This window comes from Numida meleagris, chromosome 12 (genome assembly GCF_002078875.1).
Source record: "Numida meleagris isolate 19003 breed g44 Domestic line chromosome 12, NumMel1.0, whole genome shotgun sequence".
Taxonomy (NCBI): domain Eukaryota; kingdom Metazoa; phylum Chordata; class Aves; order Galliformes; family Numididae; genus Numida; species Numida meleagris.
The window spans coordinates 2,926,487-2,950,325 of NC_034420.1; the positions used below are offsets into that span (position 1 = coordinate 2,926,487).

The following is a 23,839-nucleotide window of genomic DNA, read 5'->3' on the forward strand; positions in this document are numbered from 1 at the left end:
CCATGCAAAAGATAGTAAATATGCCCTCTGCAGCTCACAGAAACTCACAGCCTGGGCTCCACGTGGCCATCACAGCACCGTGGCCATGGGCGCTTCCCAGCTGCTCAGAGCAGGGCTCCAGCAGCAGTGACAAAGCTGCATCCATAGGCTGCTAGAGATGACGTACGGAGAGGGATTAAGAAAATAAATATTCATAAGTGGATTCAGGAAAAGGAGTTAACTGACCATTTATATTTAAAGGGCATAAATCTCAAGGAGGCCGAGAAGTTTTTGCAGAGGTTCACAGAGCATAACTAGAAACACCACGTGGCAGTGCCAAAGGAAAGCTCCGATCCGTCCCTGCTTCTCATGCACAGGCCTGGCTCCCTCGTAGACCCACAGAACTACTCAGCTGGAGCACTCTGCGTTTGAATTAATGAACATTTCCTGAAGAAAGTGTGGGGAAATCTGGGTGCGTTGTTTGATCTTTCCCAGTGCCGATTAGTGAATGACGCGGGGACTCTCGAACAGGGATGCCTGCTCTCCACGAATAACACGTGAGAAGTGTGCAAACACTGCCAGCCGCCGTATTTCACACCTAACGTACAGAGGAACTGGGTTGTACTTTGTGCCAACTGCTGCTATGGGGCTGCAGGGAAAAAGAGAGACAATCAGTTTCCCAGAAGGAAGGCAATAACGAGGCTGGATTATTTTTGGGACCTAAAAGACTGCAAATAACTACAATTTTCTGCACTGAATAATAATTTCCTATGATAACAGTGTTCCCATGTTTTTCTAATGATTGCTGCCCAATTTCTTAACATGTGAAAGGCAAATTATGTCTTCATAGTTTAGCAGTTAACGAGAAACTAGCTGTTCAGTTAAAAGCATGAGAGAGGCAAATCATTCCGGGTTTCCTCACTCTCGCGCTCTCCCCAGGGGTTGTTCCAGCAGCGAGATTTGCTGCTTGGTGGCAGCTCTCAGGAGTGAGCATGGAGACACAAGGAAGCACCGAAACCCACATTATTGTCACAAGCTTCTGTCACTGGCAGCTCCTGGTGGGCTTACGTTCAAGCTCCCCTGCTTGATCGTGCACTGGTTAACGCTTAACTAATTCAGAAGTAAATCCCACTTCCTCCTCCCAGAGCATGAGTTGGCCCCACAACTTTAGTGCTGTTAATACCACTCTGATAGGCCAAGTGCCATCCCCTGGTCTTGGCTAAATAATTGACAAGCTGTTAGCTCAGAGGGAAAGCCCTTTGAATTTGATGCAAAAAAGTACAGCACTTCCATGCACTGTGCTTACATTTCAGACACATCAACAAATGAGCTCTCCTGAAGCATGTAAATAGAGAAAGCACAGGGCTCACAGGCACTTCTCACCTCAGACCAAATACCAGAACAAAAAATCCTTCCAGGACTGTCATCTCTGATGGATACAGCCAGGATCTAGGAAACCTGTAAAGAATGAGGAAATCATATTCTGGTGCAGTGATAGCATCAGAGTGGCAATTTATTCACCTGCTGAAATGCAAATGGCTCTAACAAACAAGGAGAGATGAAGGACCACGGAGCTATACAGAAAAATCACAAAGAGCTGCACATCACAGTAACAGAGGGAGATGCTTAGAGAAGAAACAAGTTACTGGTGAGATACTTGAACTCAGAGAATACACTGAAGCCATGGAAAAGAACAGATGCATCGTCTTTTAAGGCCCTTCTGCAGAAGAGACAATTTTTAAGCAGACTGAAGTGTGGGGTTAAAGTCAATTGGGTGCAAGTTGAAAACAGAAAAAAGAAGCTGATGTTTCAGACGCATGAGAATATCTGCAACTGAAGAATCTTCCTGTTGTCTGAGGCTTCACAGATGGCCTCACAGCCATGCTTCCCACACAGGGCACAACGCTTTTCCCGGTGTAGAGCATTTGTCTTTTCAATCATAAACATTTACCCCATGGCAAAATATTGCCTTTGGTGAGTGCAAAACGTTGGTGATCCAGACACGAGAACAGCTCGAGATGTGTGAGCGAGTGTGCAGCTACAGCCCATAAAGACAGGCAATGCTGTAACACCAGGACTGAACTAGCGAGCAGATGGGCAGCACTGTGATGGAGTTCCAGCATCACAGGTATGTGTTGATTGTAAGGATGTTGTTATGCAGGATACAGTGGCACAGAAATCTTTTGCCCTACATAGACTATTTTCCACCTCTCTGGATAGCGATAGCAACAAAGGTGAAAAGAAGAGATGCCAAAGGAGATCTGAAATACAGGAACCCACGTGAAGACAAAGCTGAGCTAGCAGATTCCTGAGCCTAACAAAATCAGAGATCACAGGTTTTGTGTTACTGGAGGGAATACACATTCTCTATCAGAAGGGAAAGCACTGCCAAAAATGAGTGGCATTTGGGGCAGCTTCATTCTCCTCAGAAGACTGGAAATGGTGCCATGAACTGAATAACTGTTATTCCAGGGAGTCTTTCTTCCCTCAGGAAGTTTGGTTTAATGCCAGTCCCCTTGTGAACGGGACTGAAGTTTTGCAAAACCTAAACAACGTTTGAGAAGGACGCAGATATTTACCGTTTGCCATCACAACAAGCATCAGAACAAGTGCCTCAGAACAAGCCGTGTTTGTTTATTGGTTTGGCAAGAACTGAGCTCGACCTCCGTGATGTGGCACTTAACACACACCTGTGAACTGGGGAAGAAATTATTTGAAAAGCCTGTGAATTCCTCAACATATAAATCACTACCAAGCACCCAGCTTCCACCTCAGGGAAAAAAATGTTTGAAGAACAGATGATGAAATGAGGTTCCAATACAAATCTTCCATTTTTACATAAATTACTTAACAGAAATCTTATGAATAATACACTTTGTCTTGCAGACATTTCTTATTGCCAGAACGATGTTGTGGGCTTCATAAATCATGGGCTGCCCAGGCACCTTGAGGTAGGTACCGCCTTCCATCATCAGATGAAACAGGGCCGCAGGCAGCTGACTGACATTCCAAGGACCAGAATGGCTGAGCCTGCTCAGAGATTTCAAGTGCACTGCTCTTCAGCATCTGGCATCATGCTGATGCTCTCAAGACCATGCCTGACAAATATACAGATCTACAGCAGGAAAAGCATGAAATTCTGTCTCCGTGGCTAAAGCTGAGAAACACTTCTGCGTCGTATTTCATTTCATTCAAAATCAAAGATGTCTATGTACATGAACACGAGCACAAGAAGTCTCCTAGCCCACAGGTACTCAGGGAACCATAGTTAAAAACAAGTGCTCAACGCTTGCAGTAAACAGGACTATGGTTAACCCACCACTGCTGCTCTACCTTAGGGCTAGCGAGTAAATTTGGGTTCCAAAACTGCAATGTTCAAAGAAGAGTAAGTGTGCTTTTAATCTTACAACCCTTATTTTTTTTTTCCCCCTCTCAACTGTGTTAACAATTTCTTTTGAAAAAAATGCTCAAATAGCATGACAGGTACCATTTAGGTCACATCACACTTGGAGAAACGTCTTGTAAAACTTTGACATACCCGTGCTGGGCTGCACCTAATCAAGTAGGAAAGGCTTAAAATGAAGGCGCACCTTGCACCCTGCGAGGCTCCTCTACTAATCCCATCCCTCCAGGCAAACACAGCTAAGAAAATGTGTAAAACCATGTTTAAATGTCTTACAGCTCTGCACTCCGTTCCCCTAAGACCAGCGCAAAGACACTGAATAAACATAGCCTTTACAAATAGTGATTCGATACTAAACAAAAGAAATAAGCTTACTCATTTTGCTATGAAAATTACAAATATCTCAAAATTAGGAACTCACTCAACCTCTTCTCTCTGCTCTCTTGTTGCTTTTCCATGACCGATATCCCAGTACCCTCCCAATGAGAACTCTCATCACAAGCCTCCCTGCCTACTTGGATCCAAGAGCAATAGGTTTTGTCTTGCTCCCCTTCTTACTAAGACAATGACAAGGAGGACTTTGCCGCCATTGTACAGGTATAAAGCACAACCTACAGGCTGCCACAGTAGATTTTGGAGTGCAATACCAGGGCTGATCCTCAGCGCACAGCCCACCAGGTGAACTGGAGGAGATGCTTCCTGCAACAGTTCTCTTTCACAGGAAGGAATCCCACATGCACATACTTCTCAACGCTCCTTGTTTCACAGCCGATCAAGCTCTAAGTCTGCAGTGCAGCTTTCTACAGACACCACACAGAGCAGTCACTGCTTCAAGTGGCTGCTGATGCTACTCTTCTGCTTTTCAGAATTCAGCTTTTTTTAAGGCAGAATACTTTTCTTTGCGCGTCACAGTTTGCCTCAGGACAACAAAGGAAAACTGTTCTGCATGAGAGCCGTACAGAAGAGGTATATTTTGAAAAATGAAATCCTAAACCCTAACCAGTCGATCTGCCTGGGGGTAGAGAGGCCCTGCAGAGAGATCTGGACAGGCTGGATCTCTGGGCTGAAGCCAATGGGATGAGGTTCAACAAGACCAAGTGCCGCGTCCTGCACTTTGGCCGCAACAACCCCAGGCAACGCTACAGGCTTGGGGCAGAGTGGCTCGAAAGTTGTGTGGAGGAAACGGACCTAGGGGTATTAGTCGACGCTCGGCTGAGCATGAGCCAGCAGTGTGCCCAGGTGGCCAAGAAGGCCAATGGCATCCTGGCTTGTATCAGAAATAGTGTTGCCAGGAGGAGTAGGGAAGTCATTCTCCCTCTGTACTCAGCCCTAGTGAGGCCCCACCTCGAGTACTGTGTCAACTTTTGGGCCCCTCACTGCAAAAAAGACATGGAGGCCCTGGAGCGTGTTCAGAGGAGGGCGACGAAGCTGGTGAGGGGTCTGGAGCACAGGCCTTATGAGGAGCGGCTGAGGGAGCTGGGATTGTTCAGTCTGGAGAAGAGGAGGCTCAGGGGAGACCTCATGGCTCTCTATAACTACCTGAAGGGAGGTTGTAGTGAGCTGGGGGTCGGCCTCTTCTCTCTTGTAACTAGAGACAGGACGAGGGGGAATGGCTTCAAGTTGCACCAGGGGAGATTTAGGCTGGACATTAGGAAATACTACTTTTCTGAAAGAGTGGTCAGGTGCTGGAATGGGCTGCCCAGGGAGGTGGTTGAGTCACCGTCCCTGGAGGTGTTCAAGAAACGTTTAGATATAGCGTTGGGAGACATGGTTTAGTGGGGTTGTTGGTGGTAGGTGGATGGTTGGACTAGGTGATCTTGTAGGTCTTTTCCAACCTAGCTCATTCTATGATTCTATGATTCTATAATAAACCTACCATAGTGCTGATTGCTGACACAGACAATGTTTTCACAAGTGGTCATTTTTGACTTAACTCCTCAACCCCTGGCACCATTTCGGCAGCCAAAGGAATGACCATTCCGCATGCTGTCACCTGCATCTTAATTTGGAATTCAGCGGCTCTGCAGAAGGTTATTTTTTGTACCTTTCTTTAAATCTGTGCTTTATCTGATGGTTATTTTTAAGGCATTATTTTTTATTCATCAGTATTCATACTCACATCTATTAACATCCAATCTGTTTATATCCAAAAAGCCTTGAAAGAGGCATTTGTACATGTCAAACAGAGATGCTGAAATACAACTCTGCCTTTTACTGCAACGAGACACAGCGGATGGCACTTTTGCATCTAACCCTCTTCCATTAACAGATCCAGAGTGCCTTGAAATATGAGGAAATACCACACAGCCTTGTTACACGGCAGCATACTTTTCCCATTGATAACGCACGATGTGCCTGATTTATCACTATATTTACTGCTCTTACTTACTGTTTATACTAATTATTTTATGCTAAGCACAGGATACAAACTAAGGCATGAAACTGGTGGCCAGAAGGTGTTCAAAAGTGGATGTGAATGCATACTGAGGGGGCTATGTCCAGTACGTCGAAACCAATAGATGAGCAAAACCAAAGCCACTCTAATCTTTCAGAAGAAAAAAAATACAGCAGCTACTACAAAACCATAGGTCATTCAGAGAGAGAAATATAGTACGTAGGAAACGGGGAGGGAAGGGAAGGGAAGTAGCCAAGCATAAAAAGGTTGTTTAGCATTTATGTGAAATTTTACTGGTTGATCTAAACAGTAACTGAGATAACAAAATGCATGTAACACAGAGTGGCTGCAGAACTAACCAATGAATATGAGGACAGAGTAGCTTTTATGAGTGACCAGCTGAAATATCTGAACATCTGTATTTGCAAAGTGAACAACTTTAAGCTTCAGAAATGACTGCAAGAGAAGGTGCATTGTGTGCCATTTTCTGTACCCTGACCATCCAGTAAGTGTCCTGTTACGTAGCATTACAGTGACACAGGCAGGAACAGGCATTACAACACGTGTGTAAGAAATATTGCTAAAAGGCTTTTGTTACTGGCACTGGAACACAAAGAGGAAACAGAATAAGCAGTGTAAGCACCTACAGAAGCCATCATTTGATTTATCCAAACAACACTTCAAAAGAAAGCCAACGCTTGAATTTGATGAGAGATGAATTTAACTATTCCCGGAGGAAATGGCAGAAGAGAGGAAGAAAAAAAAAATCAAAGGCCATCATTTTAACTCTGACACAGTAAATGGAGCACCATCTCAACAAAGTCCGCTCATTCCGATGCAAGGAAGCTTGCAAGGTCAGGAGGTTTTGTTCTGCTAGCAGGAGCTGTCACAGAGCAAGGTTCAGGTGGGATGCAAAGCATGCCGGTTCAATAGCTGCATCTTACTGACTTAAAGCAAGATCCTATTGCCAGCTGATGAATGAGAGAGAATCAGTTCTGGGTGATCCACAAAGTAAGCTTTTCAGCGTGAGACCTGTTAACTTGGCTCTATGCAAAAGCAGACAAGCTTTTACATCTGCAAAACTATTGTGGTTAGAGAACCCATTTAAATGTTCACTGAAAAAGTTTTATAGAAAGTTCTATTGCTCTTTGTGGTATCAGCAGTGTATTTTGTTTCGTCTCCACCCACTCCTGGAGTAAGAATGAACTGGAGAAACAGCACACAAAATAATAAGAACACATATTTGTTACGTGGCATTCACATCTGACACAACAGAGAGATCCCATTGTGTCTGCATAACTGCATCAATCTGCAATGACATCATTCCAGTTTCATTTTAATTTACAGTAGTAGAGCTCCAAAAGAAGAGACAACACTCTGACCTTGTTAACAGGCCGGAACAGCTTGGAGAAGGCTTACTTTGTTCACTCACATTCCCAAAGTGCTTGGTTCAAACACACCAAGCCAGACTTACCTGCAAGAAAACAGAACACAAGTTTGGGGTTACAGTTTGAAGCTTAACAAAAGCCTGCTACTGACAAGTGAAAAGAAATAATGAATCCCTGAAAAATGTCCCCACGCTTACAGTTAAAGTGACTTTTTGCAGTATGAAAAAATTTTTAACTGCACTTTTTTCCTAGCGTTTAAATAATTAAGATAGCCTTTTTCATCCAGATAATTTAATTATCAAATTGCCAAAGGGCAAAGCGCAACACCTGCTGATTTTCTTTTTATTACCAAGCACTGTGTTGTCTGTTAATTTAGCCTTGCTCAACTCTTCAGCTCTCCCTTCCCCTGCTGCTTCCCAGTGCAACAGAGCGTGGCTTACCACATGATCAGGTGCAAGGATGAGCAGATTTGGAAAGATGCTCTTTAAGCAATTTTAATCAAGCTTTTAAGTGGGAGAAAGGTAACAAGCCACCAACCTCACGGCAAACGTCTGTTCCTACAATGGAAGCACATGTTAGGACCTCCAGCTATCTAGGGAGGTCAGCTGAGCCTCTACAGAAATGCCCTTCAGTCGGTCTCCTGGCAGTTTTCTTTACAGGAAATTTGTTTGGAAGATGATGGAGAGAAACACTTTCTCCTTTTACACAGAAAATTCATTAACAGTGATTTAATAACCATCGTAGCAGGGACTCTCCCAGGAGGGATGGCAGGCTGCTGTTTCCAGCATAAGTGCTCCCTGGGGTAGGTCCCACCCCAAGTCTCACGGATTTCTAACACAAGTGGCTGCCCAGTGCATCAATGTGACCCACGGACACACAGCACAGTGTGCTGCTTTGGATGTCCCTGGAGAAGAGGCACAGTGAGCCTCGGGGACGTGGAGAAGCACACTGTCTGCTGCACAGCGGTATGTCACGCTCCTCCATCACATAACTTACTGCAAATAGCAGACTTCCACTGAGCTGTGACAAGAGGAGCTGTGCTGTGCTGTCACCATTAGCACGTTCAGAAGAGTCAGTCTAAACATAAGACAAAATGTGAACAGTTTATATGTAAGCATCTCAGCTACTGTCTTCAGTGCCAGAATCACAGTCCACACGTGGGAACCTCACTTTGCATGTAGCTGGGCCACAGGACTAATTGGGCCAAAAAACTCACTTTCTATTTCTACTTTAAAAACTTTGCACTGAGAGCCTCCAAAAACCACAGCCAGGGAAATAATTATTTATAAAAGATTTTAGGGTGAAGAATACCCACTGTGATCTGAATGGATGAACAGCAGAGCCACTCAGACCAGTGCTGATATTCAGCAATGTGCTATTCTTCTACTAAGACAGCATCTTGATGCCACAAAAGCCCACAATATCTGACCTTACTTTGTCCATCCTTCACTAAAAACACTGTTTCACCTTATTCTCTTGTGCACCACTGGGGTATTTTTCCTTCATTAAATTCTTCAGGAATGACAAGACACAGCCTGCTGACAAATGCACGGACTGGCTACTGACACTGAATGGGAGGCAATCTGCTGGTGATTTTGCTTATAATATCAAAAATCAATACTACCTGCCATTTTCTGGCAAGGAGAATGGAAACGCTCCAACCTCCAGAAGAATTTAAGGGTGTAACAAGTTTCCTGCCAAGTTCTTGCTGTGTATCTTCTCGTCATTGCTTTCACAGAATGTGTGTGGCCCTATTCTGGTTGAAAGTTGCTACACAGTTCACAGTTTCTGTTATATTTCCATTAGCACAGAAAGCAACATCTGTGCAAGAATTCACAAAGTGGTTTCTTGGGAGTGGGGCAGAACCATAACGATATGCAAATCATTCCAGCAAAAGAAGCAAAAGGAGGATGCTGTGGTTTGAGAAGCAGGGAGAAATAAATAGGAAATGATGGTTTAATACCTCTGTGCTACAGACTCAAGAAATAAAATAAAAACAGCTTTAAAAACAAGATGAAATAACATCAAGCTAAGCCTTCCACCTCCATTTGGTGATAACTCATTGCTTCTCCCATTGTAAGGGTTGAAATTTTCATCTATATACTGTTTATATATACAGTGTTTATATAACACTATATCTGTGTATCTATTTGTAATATGTATAACTAAAAGATTGCAAAAGCCTCAACTTCTTTCACTGCTACGCAGTACCTGGTACAAGGACGCTCTGCCAAGGCTGTCTGTACAAATACTGAGTACTAACAACAGCAGGCGATGCTTACCAAGGCAAGGCACTCTTTTGACCAGATGAACATTGAGTTACAAAAATTTGGGGAAAGAATATCTGCATCCACTCAATTTAGAAGCGAAATATCTACTTGCCATGTGACCTGGGTAAGTCTACCTTGGTACAGCTACCACGGCCCAGCGCTCCCCCCATGGTGTTGGGACATTCTGCTCAGTGATGGGTGGAAGGTAAAAGCAAAGAAACTTATCTTAGCCTTTTGCCTTCCACAGCCCATCATAGAATGGTTTGGGTTGGAAGGGACCTTAGAGGTCATGTAGTTCCAACCCCCCTGCCATGGGCAAGGACACCTCCCACTAGACCAGGCTGCCCAAAGCCCATCCAGCCTGGAACGCCTCCAGGGAGGGGAGCTGAGTTGAACTTACTTACTTTGTAGTTTTACCACTACTACACTGCTGATTCAGACACCGCAGTCAGGTTGCTGCTCAAAAGCACCCACAGGAGCAGCACAGCCTGTGTCAGTGATCACTGACGGGTTCCGCAGCCGAGCTGTGCTGAGACACGTGGGCAGCAACACTGAATGCACCATCCCACCAGGGCTGTCCTTCAACACTGCTGAAAGACCCAACCCAAATACGGAACTGGGATGGAAAATCCAATGTAAGACAAAAAGGGATCTTATCCCCACCTGGTGGCTTTGGTATAATTGTCAAGAAATAAAACCAAAGGAGCCAGGAGTCAGCCTGAGCTCGGAAATGCTCTTTTCTCAAATTGCATTTCAATCTTGCTAGAATGGAAAACCACTGTTCAGCATTTATCAAACACTGACAATTAATGGTCGACACGGTTTACGCCTCCTCAGATTCACGGGGTCCAAACTTAACGAAGGGCTTAACAATCTTTTAAACAGAAAAGCACCATCGCAGCCTTCACGCCCCAGCGTGCACCTCTCTGATGCTGCTTTCCTGATTTAATGCAGGGAGATAGCAGGCTCCTGCTGCCCTCTGCTGTCCCTGCGCCGTACAGACAGACACCCTGCATCCACGTCCAGCCACTCCGAAAGAAAAGTAGTGAACGCTACACGAGGAAGCAGAAATATTGTGCCAGTTAGACCAATTTGGGTCTATCCTTACAAGGAATTATCCTCCTTTTCTGGAGTATAAATGAATTCAATTTGTGCTTTACAGACTATGCACTTTAACCCCTCAAATTTCAAATTTCAGGCATCCTTACTACGATCTTAACTTGCTGTACTACCAGATTTTCATGCTTCTGTGTGCAATCCTTGAAAAATCTTTCCTCTTCTGTAGCAGTTTGCATTTGTGGCCTAATCCTGCAAAGCCCCTCTGGGAGGATCCTCAGCCCCTGTGCAGGCGGTGCTGAGCTCAGCAACAGGTAGAAGCCAGAGAGAGGAGCGTGGAAGCAACAGCCAGGGAAGCGGCAGGTACAAGCAACCAGGACCTGTCTCTTTTAATTCATTTTATTTATTCCCGCAACTCTCACCCAAAGCCACACCAAATACTGGCTGGGAACAGCTGAAAGGAAGAGCTCTGCCCAAGAGTAGCTCTGGGTGCTGCAGGCTGGAGCACCCATGGGCGAGCGGCAGCGCGGGGAGATGCTAGCTCCAGCCAGGAGTATCCACTATGGCTTATTGCATGCCACCACCTTGCCAGGCTCACTGGCAAAGCATTTACAGTTTTGATTCCAATGAATTCAGTGTCTGTTAAAAGACGCAAATATAGTCATAAGCATTCCATCTAGTTTGCAACGAGGTGTCTGGCTGTCCCTGAAAAGTCACAAAAACAAGACAAATCACAGCAAGTGTTACAACCACACCAATAACTACTGCTACTTTCAGACACCGGAAAGAGCATAGCTCCAGCTCTAGCTGAGGGCTAATGCCTCAACAATTCCATTTTCCACTACTTTCCACCCATGTTCCCATACTGCTGGCCTCACAGCCTTTCAGTGCAAATTTTTCTCTTAATAATTTATAAGGTTAGGATGAAGGAACAGTTACTGCATGGGAACTGCAAGAACACACTCATCCAGGAGACCCTCCTGGTAAGTCACAAGGTTCAGAATGGCCCCCCATGCTGCAGGGGAGATTCCGTCATGCAGGCCAGCTGCCGTGCAGGATTGCTCACGGGACTGTTGGGCCACTCACTATTTATCGGATAAGATGACTGACTCATAGGCACAGGATTTAGTGCATGCTCAACTGGTTTTCAGTTCTTGAATGGAGTGTCTGCTATTAATTATTCCAGCCCCCCAGTTTGAGACAGATTTGTGGTCCTTAGCTCTCTTAGCAAGATAGTATCATCAGTCTTGAGCAAGGCCTTGGGCATAAGAGCCAGGCTGAAAGAGGAAGCTGAGTCAGGGAGAGCACACAGTCACAGGCACAAAGCCTCAAGAGTGAGCCCAATAAGGCAGTGGTTGAGCCAAAAGCTAAGCAATACGAAAAAAATCACGTACATTTCATGCTCCTCAATCCTTTTGCTATATTGCATGATGAAGCAGTTAGTATAGCTGATAAAGCATTCATTCATACATAGAGATAGGGTATACTTCCTAGGCGTGCCAGTTTTATCAGGTGCTCTATAGGCTAGTGCCAGGCTGATGCAGGTGACGGAGGCAGCTAGCTAACTAAATCAGGAAAACAGCTGATCCCAAGCACTTTCATTTAACTTGTGTGCAGAAATTAGAAGCCAAAGATTCTCTTCCGCTCTGCTGTATTCAGAATCACAGCTCACAACAAGAATAAAACATGTTTTTTCCAAGTGACGAAACACACAGTAAAAGGGGAGTCATTTGGATATCTTACTCGTGTATTTCAGCAGTCCACCCATGAAGCTGACTCTGGAGTGGAAGGACGTGCTAAGTCCCACTGGCACGAAAACATGAAATTCATGCACGTCTCTGCCCCACAGGGATGGAGACCAGCATTCCTTTACGTTTCCAAAAACCACTCAAAATTACCAACAATTCAAAAACCACAGGAAAGAAAAGACAAATGAAAATAAATACACTTCTAGTAACCTGGGGGCAAGCTCATCTGTTTCTGACTGGTACCATATTCAGTAACTAATTCCAGCTTAAACATCTATATATAAAATGTAGCAATGTCTTCAATTTCGGAATAATCTTGAAGGGCAAACTAGCCTGCATTTAATTTTTATTTAATTTTTATTTTTTAAATCTCTGCCCTAGAGGTAGAGACTCTGCGACCTTAACCCTTTAGAGAAGTTTTGGTCAAACCGAACTCCTAGTTAGTGATGGTTTGCTTTGGCTGGTAGAATTCGAGTCTATGGTTAAGCGGTTTGGTATCTCCCAACATAATATCAGCTCCACAAAACTAGTATTTTAACTGCCATCTGCCTCGCTTTATTTTTACAAATATCAGACTCTGCAAGCTGATTGTCCTTCAACAACATCTCACAGAATCACAAAATGGTTAGGGTCAGAAGGGTCCTCCGGAGCTCATCTGGTCAGACTCTTCTGCTGAAGTGGGGCTACAGACAGCAAGTTGCCCAGGACTGTGTCCAGGCAGCTTTTCAAGGCTTGCCCTACTTTAAGGAACAGGCTGCCCAGAGAGGCTGTGGGTGCCCCATCCCTCCACGTGTTCAAGGCCAGGCTGGATGGGGCCTTGGGCAGCCTGCTCTAGTGCCAGATCGGGAGGTTGGTGGCCCTGCCTGTGGCAGGGAGTTGGAACTTGGTGATCTTTGGAGTTCCTTCCAACCCAAGCCATTCTATGATTCTAGGGAAAAGCCACATTCTAGGCATTTCACAGAGAGCTCTAACCTTATGCACTACAGCACTGATTCTTCTGGCATCTCCATTCTATAACACTGTGAATTTATTCATCATAAGGTAGGTATTGCATCTATTGCTGCTGTTTTTTTTGTTTTTTTTTTTTTCCAATTCTTAATGCAACTCTCTGAATGCACAGGTCACAAGTTAATGTCATCACGATATTAACTGTGCTTCACCTACCATAGTGCCATCATGGTGTGAAACTGGTAACATTTAATGAAATGTAATTTCTGCAGAGCTACCAAATGAATCCAGGTACCACTAAGGGGCAGAGAGGGTCTGCGCCCAACCTCTACACAGGTTACTTTAGAACCAGAAGTTTACATTTGTACTAATAATAGTGATCCCACATTTACATCAAGGGCTGGCTATATACAGACACTGGCATTTTCATCTCTGCAGAGCCATTGCCTTTGGAGAAGAGCAACACCTTGCTCAGACAACGCCTTCCTTTTAGAGGAAAAAGGTTACTACTATCCTAAAAGAAATTTTTTCTTTATGTATAGAATGTATGATCTTTGTCTGCAGAACTGAATCATAGGCTGCTACGTGCTTTTGGCATCCACACATGTTGGTATAGCAGCATGCATGAATGACCATGGTTTGCACCAGCAAAGAGGAGGGAGCTGAAATGGCAGAGTTACTCAGAGTGGAAGAACCAGCACTGTCAGATGTGATCAACTCTGCCCGATTTGAAGAACGTGCAGGGAACTATGGGTCATTACTTCTCAGTGGGAGGTGTTTCTGCTTTTCCGCCTCCAAAGCAAGCTGTCTTTACCTATGCAGAGCTTTTCATGCCAGACCAACCAAATTTTAAATTCAAATATCTGAAATAGGATTTATATAAAATAGGAGCACAGGGATTTGCAAGTTGGATACCTCTGAAACAAGAATAGCTAAATATAGGGATCTGGATACAGCACTGAAACTTAAAATCCTATCTCAAGTGCTAAGCATAGAATGATATACCTCCATAGGGGTAAATTAGTCTAAGCAACACTTCATCTGATATCATGCATTAAGAAGAACTGTAACTTCGTATTATGGATGAGACTGTCAAAACCACTCAATTATATTAACTGCAGTCCCTCTGTGTGATAAAAAGGAAAGAAAAATAACACTTCAGCTCCTTCACACACAGTCATACTGAGAAACTTGCTTTCCCTTCTCTTCCATTGGCCCCAAAACTCTGCAGGCACTTACCTCACCCCTGTGATTTGGGGTTGTCCTTGCAAGCACCCTGCAGTCCTTCCCCAGAAGGCTTGTTTCCATGCTCAGTCCCCTTTTCAGGGTTTGCCTGAGTTGCCATTCAAATGTTCCAACAGCTCCTGAGCCTTCCCTACATCAGAAAGGTTTTTCAACACAAGGACTGCTTCGGAACTAAGAATATCCCCTTGACAGAGTCATCAAGTACAAGAGTAATCTCCTATAAGTACGCATCCCTACATCAACACACAATTTTTCTCATTACATGAGGAATATAATCATAGAATCATGTAGGTTAGAAAAGACCTTCAAGATCTTCACGTCCAACCACCCACCTAACACAAGTCCATGACCAAACCCGATCCCTAAGCACCACATTCACACATCTCTTGAATACCTTCAGGGATGGGGACTCTGCCACCTCCATGGGCAGCCTGTTCCAATGTATCACCACTCTCTCCATGAAGAAATTATTCCTGATATCCAAGTCAAACCTCCGCTGGCACAACTTGCCTCATGTCCTATCACGTGTCACCTGAGTAACCAGACTGACGACGATCTGACTAAGGATGAAAACTCCTTCAGTAATAGACAGCAATGAAGCCCCTCCTCAACCTCCTTTCTTTCAAATCAAGTAGCCCCACTTCCTGCAGCTGATCATCTTGTTTTCTAGTCCATTTGCCAGCTTTGTTGCTCTTCTCTGGACATGCTTGAACAATTCAATATCCACATAGTGAGGGGCCCAAAACTGAGCACAACACTTGAGGTGCAGTCTCACCAGTGCTGTGTACAGTGGGACTATCACTTCTCCAGTCCCACTGGCCACATTATTTCTGATACAGATCAGGATGCCATTGGCTTTCTTGGCCACCTGGGCACACTACTGGCTGTTGATCAGCACTCCAGGTCCTTTTCTGACCAACAACTTTCCGGCCACTTCTCCCCAAGCCACCACATGGCGTTGATGCGACTGAAGTGCAGCATCTGGCAAGTTGAATATCATGTGATTGGGCATATCCCTTTGATCTAGTCTGTCCAGATCCCTCTGCAAAGCCTCCCTACACTCATCCAGATGAACTGTCCCTTTGTCATCTGCAAACTCACTGAGGATGCACTCAATCCCTTCATCAATATCACTGGTAAATATATTAAACAGCAGCCAACCAGATTTACCTCCACTCACAACAACCATTTGGGCCCAAACCAATATTTTATTCAGCAGACCGTACATACGTCCAAGCCATGAGCAGCCAGTTTCTCCAGGAGAAGACTGTGGGAAATAGTATCAAATGCTTTGCTAAAGACCAAGTAAACAATAATCACAGCCTTTCCTTTGTCAACTAAGTGTGTCATCTTGTTCACAGAAGGAGATCAGGTTAGACAGGCAGGACCTGCCTTTCATGAATCACAGAATTGCAGGGGTTGGAAGGGACCTCAAGAGATCGAGTCCAATCCCTGCTGACTAGGTCAGATCACCTGGGTATCCTGCCCATGCCATAAGACAGCACTCAAGATGATCTACTCCACAAGATTCCTTGGCACCTAAGTCAGATTGACAGGGCTGTAGTTTCCTGAGTTCTCCTTCCTGCACTTCATGTAGATGGGCATCACATTCACCAGCCTTCAGACAACTTGGACTTCCCTGTCTAACCAGGACTGCTGGTAAATAAAGGAAAATGGCTTGGTGAACATTTAAATTGCTCCTTCAGCACCCCTGAGTGGATTCCATCCAACTATATATATTTGTGAATGTCTAAGCGGTATATTAGGTCACTAATCATTTTCCCTTGGAATTTTCCCTTGGATCATAAGAGCTTCATTCTGCTCCCTGTCTCTGTCTTCCAGCTCAGTGGGCTGAGTACCCTGAGGAGCATCAGTCTTACTAATAAAGATGGTGGCAAAGAAGCCATTGAGTACCTCAATCTTTTCCTCATGGCTTGTCACTCCCCTTCATCCAATAAAGATGGAGATTTACCTAAGTTCTCCTTCTCTTGTTTATGTACTTATAAAAACATTTCTTGCCATCTTTTACCTTAGTAAAAGTTCCAGAAGAAGCTCTCTGCTCAGCCAGACTGGTCTACTTTCCCACTGGCTCACCTTTTTAGCCTTGTCCTGTGCCTTCAGGATTTCATTCTTGAAGAATGTCTGGTCTTCCTAGACCAGACCTTTGCCCTTTAGAATTGCCTCCCAAGGATCTTGTCAACCAGGTCCCTAAGTAGGTCCAAAGCAGTCCTACGAAAGGCAGTTCTGCTGACTGCCCTCCTTGCTTCCCCAAGGATTGAGAATGCTATTATCGTGTGATCACTGCACTGGAGATGGCCTCCAGCCAACATATCACCCACAAGATCTTTCCTGTTAACAAATAACAGTCAAGTGGGTCATCTTCCCTAGTTCATTCATGGGTATTTCTTTGTAGAAAACCTTTTCATACACCAAATTTATATTTTGCATCAAAATGTAAATGGAAACTGTAGTTGACATTTAATATATGCAGCTCATCACTAACTCTTGATTAAGATGAGACAATGGCAATCAAGCACTCCAAGAGGGAATTGACTTGAGCTGACCCCCATCAGGTCCTTCACTGCCATTTAGATGTGAATGCAAAACACATAGCCTAATCAGCAAACATCTTCCCAATTCAAGCTGTTCTGCAGGCCTGTTTTAGGAGTGTTCTCTGATCTGCTTTAATCAGGCAGAACTGACACTCATTTGTGACTATCTTTCAAGTAGACACTGTGCTGTTGAGGTGGATGAAACTTTCCGAATACAGTTGATGCCAAAGGGAAACACCTATCCAGCCACAGAGGATAAATTAAACACGGCATTTCCCAAAGCTTTCCATGTAATTAAGGGCAAGCCTGTGCTCACCCTTTGGGAGCTGTCTCATGGAGAGCCAGCCTTGAATGGGAAGTGCTGCCAAATTAATTCTGTAATGCTGTAGATGGTACTACAAGCTACATGAATTTTGAGCTAAATTAATTTCAGCTGTAGCTGACCTGCAGCTGAAGAATGTTGCTTACCAGGCTGGGAATAGCTTGTTTGTTGGATCTATAAAATATTGTTATTTCAGCAGTCCAATGAGCTCCTCTGACACAAGTTCTTTTTCCCCTGAAGGCTTTTCTCTGTAACTGGAGTTATTGATACCTTTCTCTTAAAACAGGAAATCATCACTGCATTAGCAACCACCAAAAAGGCCTTCAGTCTCCAGAGTTTTCTGGCATGCCATTGATTTGACTTTTAAAAGATGGGAATACCATTAAGCTTTTTTTTCCTAAAGCACAGTAGCATGAAATGTATTTTTGTTTGACTTTTTGAACTGCAAAATGCACACACGTGTATTACTTTTCAAGCACTTCTCAAACAACTGATGCTGCATTTGATGACAAAGCAGTGCTACTGTGTTCAACATGGTGGAAAACACAATCAGTGCAAAACTGACATCTCCAGCTCCAGCCTGCTGCGTCTACGTTCTTAAACCTGCTATAATACACAGGATCACAGCAGTTCTTGGGCTGATGGTAGATTCCCATTTCTGTCTGCTTCTTTATTGAAACATCTGACTGCAGCAGGCAGCTCAATCAAGTGATCATAGTGACAGAGAACACCCTGAGTTGGAAGTTACCCCCAAGGACCATTGAGTTCAGCTGCTGGCTCCAGTTCCAAAGAGTGTTGTCCAATACTTCTGTCTCAGGGACCTAAAGGCCCCTGGCTGAAGAATGATCCTGGGATGGAACAAAGTATTCCGTCAGTTCTAAGGGAAGTGATATTTGCAGCTATAACTGTTTATCTTGTTTGGTAGGGAGGCGGCCTTGCCAGTTATCTTGTTTTGCAGATGGTTGAGCTTGCTTGCAGGCAGGTGTTCCACTTGGGCTCTGCATCACGCACTGGCCATGCGGATGTGGCGTGCAAGTGGAAAAAACCCTGCAGACTCTGGAGAGAAAAGCAGGAGGGAGGCTGCAGTGGGGGAGAGAGGAAAAGTGCATTTTGAAGCAGGGGATGCCCTGCCGGTGCTATCTATCGAACCCACTGCCAGCATGTTCCTTCTCCCTCTCCTACTCGGAGTTTCATCCATCTCCTAAGGGTAAGTAAGTAATACTGTGCTTGCTGTGGGAGCTTGTTTTAGCTCACTAGGGTTCATACTGCACTTGCTTAGGGAGTATCCTCTTGCTTCTTACTGGGATTGTCTAAAGTGGATGCCTGTGTGTGTGTGTGCGTTGAATAAATCTGACAACCCTCAGTCCTGCTCTGAGCATGTAGTTTGCTTGCCTCTGCTCCTGTCTCTAGGATCCAAACGCACCCTGAAACAAACTCCGACAGCTTGGTGCCATGACTGCTGCCCTGGGGAGCCTGCTGAGCGCCCAACAACTTCCTGGTGCAGATTCTTTCCCTCACCCCCAGCTGCCCCTCCTCTGACAGCCCCATGCCATTCCCTCAGGCCCTGTCGCTGTCACAGAGAGCAGAGCTCAGCACTGCCCTCTGCTCCCTGAGAGGAGCAGCAAACCCAGGGTTCTCAGCCGCTCCTCATACATCTTGGTCTATAGACCCTTCCCTATCTTCACAGCCCTCCTCTGGAAGCTCTCCAATAGCTTTATGTCTTTCTTATGTTGTGGCACCCAAACTTGCACCCAGTGCTCAAGGTGAGGTCTCACCAGTGCAGGGCAGAGTGGGACAATCCCTTCCCTTGATTGGTTGGCAGTGCTGGGCATAAAAGGAAATTATTAACAAGAAAGTCCTGTTCGATAAATATGAATCCATGTTAGTCGTGACCAATGACTTCATTGTCTTTCAAGTGTTTTTCAATGACTCCCAGAATAATCTCCATCATTTCGCCAGGCACGAAAGTGAGACTGACAGGTCTGTAATCAGCAGGTTCTTCTTCCTTGCTCTTCTTGAAAATTGGGACATTTGCCAGCTTCACTTGTCTGGGACCTCTCCAGATTCCCTAGACAGCTGAAAAATAATTGAGAGGGGTCTCGTGATGACATCAGCCAGCTCTTTGAGTATCCTGGGATGAAACACATTGAGCCCCATAGACTTACATGCATCCAGCTCAAGCAAGAAACACCGCTCAATTTCAGAGTTATCTGGGAATGCATTGTTCCTGCAATCACAGTCCTCCAACTTGGGGCTCCAGAGGCCTTAGATTCCCATCATTGGTGTTGAAGACAAAACCAGAGCAAGCATTAAATACCTCTACTTTGTCTGTGTCCCTGTTTGTGAGGTGATGATCTACATCAAGTAACGGATCAATGTAATCCCTGGACCTCTGTTTGCTGTTAACATATTTTAAAAAGCCCCGTTTTGCTGCCCCCCACAGTACCAGCCAACTTCAATTCTAACTGACTTTAGCTTGCATGGATTTTTTCCCTACAATGGCAAACAGCATCTCTGCAGTCTACCAACATTGTCTGACCTCACTTACAGTGGACCTACAATTTCTATTTCTGCCTAAGCACTAGAACATCCATGCTCAGCCAAGCCACTCTGCTCCACCTTCATGACTTCCAGCATTTTAGAACTGCCTGTTCCTGTGCTCTTAAGAGGTAGCACGAGGTGGTACTTAAAAAATGACCAGCACCGATGGGCCCCAATACTTTTGAAAGCAGTTTCCCAGGGAGCTTTATCAACTAGTTCCCTGAGCATCCTCAAGTCTGCACTCCCCATATACAGGGTTGAAGTCTGGGTAGCAGTTTTCCTCCTGTCACCAAAGATCTTAAACTGAACTACTTTATGGTCACTATTGCCAAGACAGCCTCTAATTGCCACTTCACCCATGAGAATCTCTCTGTTTACAAGTGACAAATCCAGGAGGGCACCTTGCCTAGTCAATTCCCTCAGTACCCATACCAAGAAACTATCATCATGCATTTTAGGAATCTCCTGAACCTATTTGTATCAGCTGTACGGTATTCCCAGTTAATGTCCGGGAAGTTGAAGTCACCCATAAAGACAAGGGAGGCAGATCTAGAGGTATCTCTTAGTTCCTAAAAGAATGGTCCATCACTGCTGTCATCCTGGCAGGGTGGCCTCTAGTAGACTCCCACAACGACATCTGCTTTATTGGCTGGTTCCTTCATCTCTACCCAGGGGCTATCAAGCATGTCATTGCCATCTGTAAGATTCATACAGCTGAGATCCTCCCTCATATAGAGTGCCAGCCCCTCCCACTTCACCTGCCCTGTGATCATAAGTAACTGGTAAAAGTTTGAGTTTCCCACACACTGTACCACAACATTAAATTTCAGCATTTGCCATGTAAATACAAAATAATCACTTTTGAAGCTATATCAGAAACATGTTAGTTTGAGCCTGGCTTTACTGCCCAGTGATGCAAACACAACAGCTTGCTCTGAAGTAAACATGTAATTAAGTCTTATTCAACTCAGATATGGAATAGAAGCTAACTTTAATTGGCAGTACAAATAGGTACCACCAAATCTTGCATTCTATTTGCAAGCCTGGGACTGCACTTCATCTTTCCCAGCGTTCTCTTTCAACACAGTGCCAAATGTCAGAAAAATATGGGTATGATAAACACACCCATAACTCACACCTTACCAAATGCTGCAATGCCTCATTAATATTAAAGATTAAAGCTGTTGATGCCAGCATAACATGGCAGAGGCATCAATATCTATGGATATCTATGGATACCTCAGCATGCTGCCCTGCTGCAGGATGCAGCTGGGTACAATGGTGAGTGCAACACCACTACCAGCACAGCAAGCACTACCAGTTCAGCAAATCCATCCTACTGGATTTGATTTTGATGCTGCATGCAAAACCAGAACAGAAGAAAAGGACGGTGCCAAGCTGGCTGCAGCATTATGTCCATGCTTGGGGTCCTCTGCTGAGTGTCTCAAATCCAAAACAAGAAGATATTCAGTGGTTTGATCTTTTTGCGGGAAATAACATTTCAACTTTTTAAACATGTCTTTGCAAAACTGTAATGTTATCTGTTCGAAATGAATTTTATAGGCAGCTGAGGCAAGGAGGAGAATCAAATTGTCTTTATTACTGGCAATCAGAGCTACACTGAGAAGATTCCCAGACAGCTAATCAGATGAAAGCAATGGTTCTCATTCCAGGGAGATTAACAGGACAGTACTGGGGGGCAGAACACAGCCATATTCTCACCAGGAAGGCTGTGCAATATAACTGTCCCCCTACACCATTTGGTAAATTATTGTCTTAATAGCATAACTTGCAAGAATGCCTGTGTTCTTCTGAATATGCAAACTGCTGGTGCTCGTGGCACAAGGTTCATTATGCAAAATACCTGCTGGGTTTCAGGTAGTGACTATCAACAGGAGACAGACCCATCATAATTCACCAGTATGCCGGTACTGAAAGGACAAAAGAGGAAAGTTCTCCTCCCATCTGGGAAGCAGAGAACTTTCTCGCCTTTTAAGACTACATATACTTCCCTGTGATCTCACGGAAGACTTTTCCTCTAACTTACTAGCATACAACTATGTGAATTCATGACGTTTGCATTAAAAACATTGCACTTGAGCAATGTGTGATTAGAGCGCTAATGAAGTGATCTCTTGAGTTGCAAACTCATTTATAGAGAACATGAACCCGATAAAATTGGCTTCGCTTTTACAAGGATCTGCATGACTGCCATGCTAATTTTAAATTTATAGAGCAATTGAAGAAACTGTTATTTCCAGGACATGACTGCTTTGGCAAGATGCATCATCAATACTGAACTAGTAGCAAGGACTGAGAAGGTTCATAATCAGTGCAGGTTCAGTGTATCTGGATGAAGCTCTCTCTTCTAACATTGGTATGGCCAGTATTGGCTGCAGTCAGTGTACCACATAGACTAGCAATAACAGCCATTTGTCCCATCCAAGTTATTCACCAATTTACTGGTGACTTCATGACTGATATTCTTCACGGCTTATTCTTAAACAGAAGCTTTTCCTGTGCATGGCATTTTGAAACAAGTTGGCTGTTAGCAGCAGCTGCCTGGTATTTAAAAGACCATTGTGGCACTTCCATTGTGATGCTGCAGAGACGTCTTGAAGAGACACAAAGCACCGTACTTTTTTAAGAAGAACATGGGATATTTTGTAGGTAGCAATACAACTTCATGAAAGAAAGAGCAGTCTCGGCTTAATCTGATGCTATTTGGCACCAAACCTGCCTCTACTCATCAGTTTTCTGACCAAGACTGCTACAGTCTTTTTTTATTATTACTCTCACTTCATTTTAGTATCTCAATGGATAAATGTAAATTCAAGTCACCAATTAAAAAAAAACACAATGTTGTGAAAACATGCCACCTCCATTAACACATTCCAAACTGCTGTTAAAATGCAAGCTGAATATGAGCTTACTTCCAAGATTAAAAAACAGCCAGTGTTCAGATGTGCATAACACCAGACAGCACTCTTCATACCAGTCTTTTTCAATGCATGCATTAAGCGTCCTAATTAGTGAACAGTTCATTTCCTTAAGCATTTAATTTACAACCCTAATCAGCAGGCTTGGCAAGCTAAAGTCAAGACCCCATTAAACCTCCCTCTCATATTTCTCGGGTTTACACAGTAAAACTCAGTAGCTGCAATTTGTTTTCATCTCTTAATCAGCTGATAAAAAATCACGAGTAAATTCTGCTTGTGCTGAACACTGGAGTTGTGAACTGTGGAGATGCTCAGAACTGGCCCACGAGAGCACTAACCTGAAGGTTTTTTGCTTCTTATGCTGTTTCACAGCCTCACGGGCAGAGGGTGCCTATCCCAGCAGGACTTTGGGAGGGAGGAATGGGGACAGCCGTGCTGCTGGCCTGCACCACCCAGCTCCCACGACATGTGGCCAGAAGGGCTGCAGATGAGGCAAAAAGCCACTCTGGAATGGAGCTGTCTGCACCAGCTCCGTGCCATGACGTGGGAGAGCAGCCAGGCCCTGTGGCTGACAAACCACTACCAGCTTCAGTGAGAAGCTTAACAAAGGGGTGCTACCAAGAAACTTTCTTCGGGAGGTTTCTGCAAGAGCTACCAAGGACTCTGCGCTACACCTCAGTGGTGCTTCCAACTTAAGTTAGTCTGAGACATTTGGAGCTCCCCAGAAGACGTGTGTAGGATGAATCAGCAGCAAAGAGGCCTTCCTGCGCCAGCCAGAGAAACCTGCACTACAAAGCCATGGCGGCGGTGGCTGCTAGCCAGCCCTCATCACCACAGCCAGCGTGTGTCCAGCTCAGACGAGCTCCTCGTGCCATGTGCCACAGCACAGGAGGGCAGCTCATTAAGGGGGTCTGGTTCTGAAGACTTTCCAAGCTTTTTGTCTGAATCCAGTGAGGAAGAGGGAAGGACAATTCATTTTCCTTCAGGTCGTTTTTTCCTGCCCAAATCAATGTGATCTAAGGTGAAAATCTCTGCATGGAGTGAGGAGAAAGG

General features: G+C 44.6%; 1 protein-coding gene across 4 annotated transcripts in view; it reads right to left on the reverse strand.

Moving 5' to 3' along the window:
• The window catches only part of KCNIP1 (potassium voltage-gated channel interacting protein 1), a 334,161-nt gene that overhangs the window by 105,349 nt on the left and 204,973 nt on the right, over window positions 1-23,839 (reverse strand). The window contains exon 1 of one of the 4 annotated variants that reach the window (XM_021410089.1): window positions 7,160-7,232. The exons of the other annotated variants lie outside the window; for them this stretch is intronic. The gene's annotated coding sequence lies outside the window, so the exon portion shown is untranslated. Of the gene's footprint in view, window positions 1-7,159; window positions 7,233-23,839 lie in introns of those variants that run through there. 4 annotated transcript variants of the gene reach the window in all.